This window comes from Macaca fascicularis, chromosome 15 (genome assembly GCF_037993035.2).
Source record: "Macaca fascicularis isolate 582-1 chromosome 15, T2T-MFA8v1.1".
Classification (NCBI taxonomy): Eukaryota; Metazoa; Chordata; class Mammalia; order Primates; family Cercopithecidae; genus Macaca; species Macaca fascicularis.
Genome location: NC_088389.1, coordinates 85,149,840 through 85,157,396, shown reverse-complemented (window position 1 = coordinate 85,157,396; position 7,557 = coordinate 85,149,840). Strand labels below are relative to the sequence as shown.

General features: G+C 38.5%; 1 pseudogene; it reads right to left on the bottom strand.

Annotated features, from left to right (window-relative positions):
• Positions 1 to 4,944: 4,944 nt before the first annotated feature.
• On the bottom strand, positions 4,945 to 5,963 carry LOC123569042 (histone-lysine N-methyltransferase SETMAR-like; annotated as a pseudogene).
• Between the last annotated feature and the right edge of the window lie 1,594 nt (positions 5,964 to 7,557).

The window sequence follows — 7,557 nt, the reverse complement described above, 5'->3', positions numbered from 1 at the left end:
AGATGTCTTATAACCTTTACCCTTATGGGTTCTTGAGGTAATACAATTTGTATGAATCACATATCATATGTATTGCATAATCTCTGATGACTCTTGACCATTTTCTTTCATTTAATTGAAAGTTCACAGCACAAATAATGTAACTTCCTGGTCTATCTCCTAGGAGTCACCTTTGTAGGTGTCATTTGGTCACAAACTTAAGATTGATGGTATGTTTATACAATTGCTATAATTTGTGTTTCTTTTGAAGTCAGCATTGGAACCAGCAGGAGACAGACCCTACCACAAAGGCAGCTGCAACCACAGTCTCTCCCAGGAGACAGACCAGGTTAGGATTATGCAGAATTTGATCAGCAAACTTTTTTTTTTTTTTTTTTTTTTTTTTTTTTTTTTTGACAGAGTCTTGCTCTAGTGCCAGGCTGGAGTGCAGTGGCGCAATCTCGGCTCACTGCAACCTCCCTGTTCAAGTGATACTCCTGTCTCAGCCTCCTGAGCTGGGACTACAGGCATGTGCCACCATGCCCAGGTATTTTTCTTTTTTTGTATTTTTAGTAGAAACAGGGTTTTACCATGTTGGCCAGGATGGTCTCCATCTCTTGACCTCATGATCCTCCCACCTCAGCCTCCCAAAGTGCTGGGATTACAGGCGTGAGCCACTGAGCCTGGCCAATAAGCAAACTCTTAATATGTCACCTGAGCTCCTGCCAAATGCGCAGGACCATGCTTCCATGGCAAAAACTGGGAGACTAAAGGGGCCCCAAGAGACCAGTCAGGAAGCATGGTACTCTCTTTTAAGTGCCAAGATAAATGATTTAATGCAACAAACAAGGACAGAAAGTTGCCAGAGATCTCAGAAGGCCCATAAAATACTAGATGGCAGATGTTTATTGAACACTTATGTGGAACCCCAAGTTTACTTCAAACCCAGCTCCCTTTATACTAAACTCTGCTACCTGCCAATGCAATTTAAATAGCTAGACATTTTCAATAGGCACCTCATAGTCACATTCCTAGTAACATTTTGTTTGGCCTCTAGGGTGTTTCTTTAAAAAAAATAGTTTCCAAACTGTAAAAATGGGGAGATGTCAAATAAAATCTATGTTTTTGGCTTTTCTGAAAAAAAAAAATCAGATCTGATCACCTTGGGATACAATTCTTCATGGCAACAATTGGCATTTGTTGGGTAGCAGCTATACCTTTACCTAGGGCAGGGGTATTCAAGTCTACTCTGGATCCCCCAACCCATCTTCTGTTCTGTAGATATTTGAGGTTGCATCCTCTTGGATTTCATGCAAAACCACTTATTGAATACTACGTACTCATTGATTGTTCAATTTATGTCTGAGGTCTTAAAAAAAGGCTTTACTGTTTTGTTGGGTTAAATGATAAATCAGTACCTGATAAGAGAGGTTCGGCTCTTTAACAGTACAATAGCAGTTTTATGAAACCATAATATATATGCACGTACCTTTGTCCTTACTCTGTGAACAAAGACACAACTCAATAGAGAAGAGAAAGAAAATGCTTTGGGGTCAGCCAAAGTGGAGGCAAAGTGAATGCTGGCGCTTCCTCTTTGAGCAGTATAACTAACTCTCTCTGAAGACTCTCTCAAAGTTTCTGTTTTCTACAGTGAGGATAATTAAATCGGCCTCACAGGGACATTGCAAGGTTTAAAGCAATACTTTTGTGTTTTGCTCATGTTGTAGCTTCAGCTTGAAACTTTCTGCGCAGTCCACCCTTTGTCAAGCTGACAAACTTCTCTTGTCGACCAAGACCAAGACACAAATGCCATTTATTCTCCAGTCTTCCAGCCCTTGCTGCCCATGCCATATCCTCTAGCACCCTGCCCCAGAGAAAAATTAATGCCTGTGCTTCTGATTTCTGTACTTAGTATCTCTGTAGCAGCATGTTCTATTATATGTAAACTTGTATGCAAATCTTTCCTTCCACAACAGGAAGCATTCTTTGTGTTCCTAGAATATGATACAGTACCTGTTTTATATGTGTTTAGATAATAGTGACCCATTAATACGTGGATACATGCCTTTATTTTTTCTTACTGTTTGACTCATGATCTTAAGACGACTACTAATAGTAATGATGACGTTTTATTAACTCAATTGCCTAGAATAGATGCATACACACTTGCACTTTTCCAAGCTGTCTGTTAAAAATATATGAAATGAGCTTATGTAGAAGGAATTTTCTACTCAAGCAGTTTTATTAGGATGGAAAAAAAGTTTCAGTAATAAATGCTATGGGCGTGTTTAACCTCCATATGGCCAGAAGAAGCTGATCTGAATAATTCAGGGGAAATATGATAAACCCTCTTTTTCTCCCAGGATTCATATGTAATTTTAACCCAAAGTCTTTTCAAATTTCAGACTTTTATCAAAATCTAGGTGATAAGGTTCCTGAGGGCAAGGCTGTTTTATTAATTTATGTAATCTTTGGAACAAGATCTGCCACATTAGAGAAATTCAACAAATATTTACTGAATCAACATATGAATATGTCAAGGATGCACTGGAATATCAAGCACGTGGTAGGAAGTAACATTAACATCACACTACTTGCCAGTCAATGTGATAGTCACTTTCCCTTTTTTTTTCTTTTTAGAGAGACAACTTCTCATCCTGTCACCCAGGCTAGACTGCAATGGTGCCATCATAGCTCATTGTAACTTCAAACTCCTGGGCTCAAACCATTCTCCTGCCTCAGCTTCCTGAGTAGCTAGAACTACAGGTGTGCTGCCACCATATCTGGCTTATTATTATTATTATTTTTTTTTTTTTTTGAGACTGAGTCTCGCTCTGTCGCCCAGGCTGGAGTGCAGTGGCACGATCTCGGCACTGCCCCTCGAATTCAAGCAACTCTTGTGCTCAGTCTCCCGAATAGCTCAGACTATAGGCGTGTGTCACCATGCCCAGCTAATTTTTTGTATGTTTAATAGAGACAAGGTTTCACCATGTTGGCCAGGCTGCTCTCAAACTCCTGACCTCAAGTGATTCACCTACGTTGGCCTCCCAAAGTACTAGGATTACAGGAGTGAGCCACCACGCCTGGCCATGTCTGGCTAATTTTGTTAAATGTTTGTAGAGATAAAGTCTCCCTATCTTGTCCAGGCTGGTCTTGAACTCCTGGCCTCAAGAGATCCTTCTACCTCAGCCTCCTAAAGCACTGGGATTACAGGCATGAGTCAGCACACTTGGCCACTTTCTGTACATAATCTCATTTATTTTTATAACTCTTCTCTGAGATTGGTACCATTATTATTGTACCATTTTACAGTTATGTCCTCTTGACTCCAAAGTCTTTGCTCTCTCCCACCACCCATGCCTATTCTTGAGGTCTGCATCTCCTAAGAAAGGGCAGACACGCAGAGCATGTCCTCCTAGAGCATTGAAGGCAAAGGAAGGTCATGGATAATTTTTCTCTCCCTGTGGACCCTGCCTCCAATCATGAAGTTGTCAGTGGGCACAGCGATATTTCCAAGTGGAGGAGCTGCTGTTGAACTTTTAGATTAATGAACAGGCTTTTTTTTTCTTCTAGTCCTGATCTGGCTCCCTGGCAAGCAGAACACAATTATGTCTTAACCTTTAAAGCCTTTAAGTCATGACATGCCTTGCATGGTTGTGTATATGGTTTTACCTTATTAATTTAATTTTTATTTATTTAAATGGCCCTCATGAGAGTAAGTCGTCTTTGAAAGGGGATGGTTAATAGGGCTTCCTTTCACTCTGTCTACAGGAATCTCAATAAGAGGATTGATGGCCAATCTGATGGAACAGCACTTCCCTGTAGGCCATTATTTGCAACTGCTAGAGTAACCAAAACAAAAACTTGCCAACAATGTTATATGAAAACAGAGTCTGGTGGCACAGAAGATCGTGTATAGGTCTAGAGGAAAATTGATCCGCAGGGCATGAAATAGAAAATCTATCATGGTACTCCCCTGCCAACTCTCCTTCCTTAATACTGTCTTTGGAATGGATACTTTGGACCAGGTAAAAATTGAGCATTTAATCATCTTTACTGGCTTTAGCTAATTCAGAGCAAGCTTTTGTTTGCTCAAATTATAGATGCATTAAATCTAAAACCTGTGTCCTTTTCTTGAATTATAAGTTTAAATTTCAAGTCTGGGCCTTTCTTTTATTCTTTCTTTTCTTTCTCCTTTCGCCCACCCTCCTTCCCTTCCTCCCTTCCTTCGTTTTTGTGCGACAGTGTCACTCTGTCACCCAGGCTGGAGTGCAGTGGTGTGATCTCAGCTCACTGCAACCTCCACCTCCCAGATTCAAGTGATTATCGTGCCTCCCGAGTAGCTGGAACTACAGGCACCCACCACCATGCCCGGCTATTGATTCCCATTTGATTTCACAAATGAGAATCAATGTAAACCAGATTGCAGAGATTTGGATTCAACTCTTGGCTATTTATTATTCTGCATAGCGTCTGTACTAGAATCCTAGCATCGAAGTATGATTTCATGGTAATAGTCTGTTGCTGGATCATATAAATTCCACTGGGACAAAACAAAGGCATTTTCTGCCTTTATATCTTTTAACGTTGTATCTAAATTATTTGAAGCTACTTTGAGTGAGTTGAATATGTAATCTCTCAATGTAAAGAATGTCAAAAAAATCATTGTTGGTGTTAAGACTGCATAACAAATCACCCCAAATATTAGTGACATTAAAAAATAACCATTTTAGTAAGAAATTCTGCATGTCAGGAATTCAGGGCACTGCAGGGATGGTTTGCCTCTACTTCTTAATATCTGGGGACTCAACTGGGAGAGATTTAAATGCCTTGGGGACTTCCACAGCTGGGCCTGGAGGATTTGCTTCGAGATGACTTCTTTAGGCTCTTGTTAGGTTGGTACAAAAGTAATTGTGGTTTTGGACTGTGAATTTTAAATCATTATAACTAGGCTGAAACACATCTTTATTGGTCAAAATAGGAACCATTACAATTAACATATTTTTGTCGATGAGAAATAAGTTTGTTTATTCCTGTAGCATAAAAATCTGTGCTTCTGCATTCGACAAACTATTGGAAAGCATTTTCTGCATCCTGCTGGTTGTGGAAGCATTTTCCCTGGAAAAAGTTGTCGAGATGCTTGAAGAAGTGGTAGTCAGTTGGTAAGAGGTCACGTGAATATGGCAGATGAGGCAAAACTTTGTAGCCCAATTTGTTCAACTTTTGAAGCTTTGGTTGTGAAATGTGTGGTCCGGCTTGTCGAGAAGAATTGGGCCTTTTCTACTGACCAATCCCAGCTCCAGGCATTGCCGTTTTTGGTGCATCTCATCGATTTGTTGATCATACTTCTCAGACATAATGTTTTCACCGGGATTCAGAAAGCTGTAGTGGATCAGACCAGCAGCAGGCCACCCACCAGTGACCATGACCTTTCTTTGGTGCAAGTTTGATTTGGGGAAGTGCTTTGGGGCTTCTTCTCAGTTCAGCCACTGACCTGGTCATCACTGGTTGTCATATAAAATCCACTTTTCATTGCACATCACAATCCGATGGAGAAATGGTTCATTGTTGTTGTATAGAGTAAGAATAAGATGACACTTCAAAATGACGATTTTTTTTTTTTACTTTTGCTCAGCTCACGAGGCACCCACTTACCAAAATTTTTTCATCTTTCCAATTTGCTTCAAATGCCTAATGACCATAGAGTGGTTGACACTGAGTTCTTCGGCAACTTCTCGAGTAGTTGTAAGTGGATTCACTCTCAATTGATTATTATCAGCTTCCGGTGGCCGGCTGCTGTGCTCCTCATCTTCAAGGTTCTCATCTCCTTTGTGAAACTTCTTGAACCGCCACTGTACTGTACGTTCGTTAGCAGTTCCTGGGTCAAATGCATTGTTGATGTTACGAGTTGTCTCTGCTGCTTTATGACCCATTTTGAACTTGAATAAGAAAATCACTCAAATTTGCTTTTTGTCTCACACCATTTCTATAGTCTAAAATAAATACAAAATTAGCAGTAATAATTCATTGGCAAAAAACAGAAAGCAAGAAATGTGCATTAATGTGATGTATAACATAACCACATTTGTTTCAGAATGTATTCCAATATCAAATGGCAAATTTCAAAAATGCAAAAACCACAATTACGTTTTCACCAACCTAATATTTGACACCTCAGTGGATGTGGCTGCAAGGCTGAGCTCAGCTGAGACTATAGGTCCAAGTGTCTATAGGTACCCTCTCCAACATGGTGGCTCAAGGAATACTTCCCCCATGACAACCAAGTATTCCAGTAAAGCAAGGTGGAAGCTGCAAACCAAGTGGCCTTTGCATAGTGTCACCTCAGAAGTTGCAGTGTCACTTCCACCATCCTTTATTGGTGGAATTGGTTGCAAGTCTACCAGGAAGAAGGAAAGGAAAGATAGACTGCACTTTTCAATGGGAGGAGAGTTAAAAGGATTTGCATCTGTTTTAGAAACCACCATACTCGTGTAAACTCTGATGTACATTTTTTGGACATTTTATTTTTATGCACTAGATTACTGTGTGAAAAAAATATTGTCTGTTTTTCTGAAATAAACTTTTCTGAAGTAAAACAAGCATTTTTGGAGACATTTTATAGGTATTTTGTAGCTAATTATCTTCTGTAGCTATAATACGTAAGGGAGTAACTTTTAATTAGGTTGTCTTAGATGACACACTAGGAAAGTCACATGTGATAAAACTAGACATTTAATAGGTAGTTTATTGAGACTTTTTTAGTGGCCATGATGGATGTTTGGCTATAATTTGACATTTATCCAGAGCAGTTTAATGTATTTACACTTTAATGTTAGCAGTTTCATTTCTAGAGGAAAATTTAAAAGTAGTCAAGGAGTTAAATCAAGATTTACTTACAAATATGTTAATCACAGAATTATTTGTATAGTACTATAAAATTGAAGGTAATCTAAATATACCACAAAAGACTTTGAAACTATTATGGTATATTTATTTCACAGAGCACTACAAAAACTCATGCTCTGAAGGATATTTAGTGACAGGAGAAAATATTCATAATATGCTTGTTAGTGCTAAAAGGACTAGAAAATGGTATATGAAATAATATAAATTGTATAAAATATCTGACTGTATTGTATATATAAAACGAAAATATTAACCCAAAATATTGGCAGTGATGATCTGTTAGGTTTGAAAATGTGCATAAGTTTATTGTTTTTGTTGTGCTTTTCTAACAGTGTATTTTAAAACTTTTCTAAAATGATTACATATTTTTTATATTTATAAAATGAATAAATCTTGCATTACTTTGTAAAATATGTAAATTTACATTTTTAGACCTTTTGAATTTTATACCAAGAGGGTATATTCCCTCTTAAAAAATAGAAGAGAGAAGAAAAAGAAAGAAAAGGAAAAGTCAAAGGAGAAATGGGGCAGCAAAATATAAATACAAAGAAGGAATTATTTGCATGACACAGAAAAACAGCCTAAACACTGTCTTCAACTAGTTGTCTCACTGAAGTTCTCTTTGAAGGGCCTAGAAGATCTCATCTCTACCTTTTAAAATCCAGTTTGCTT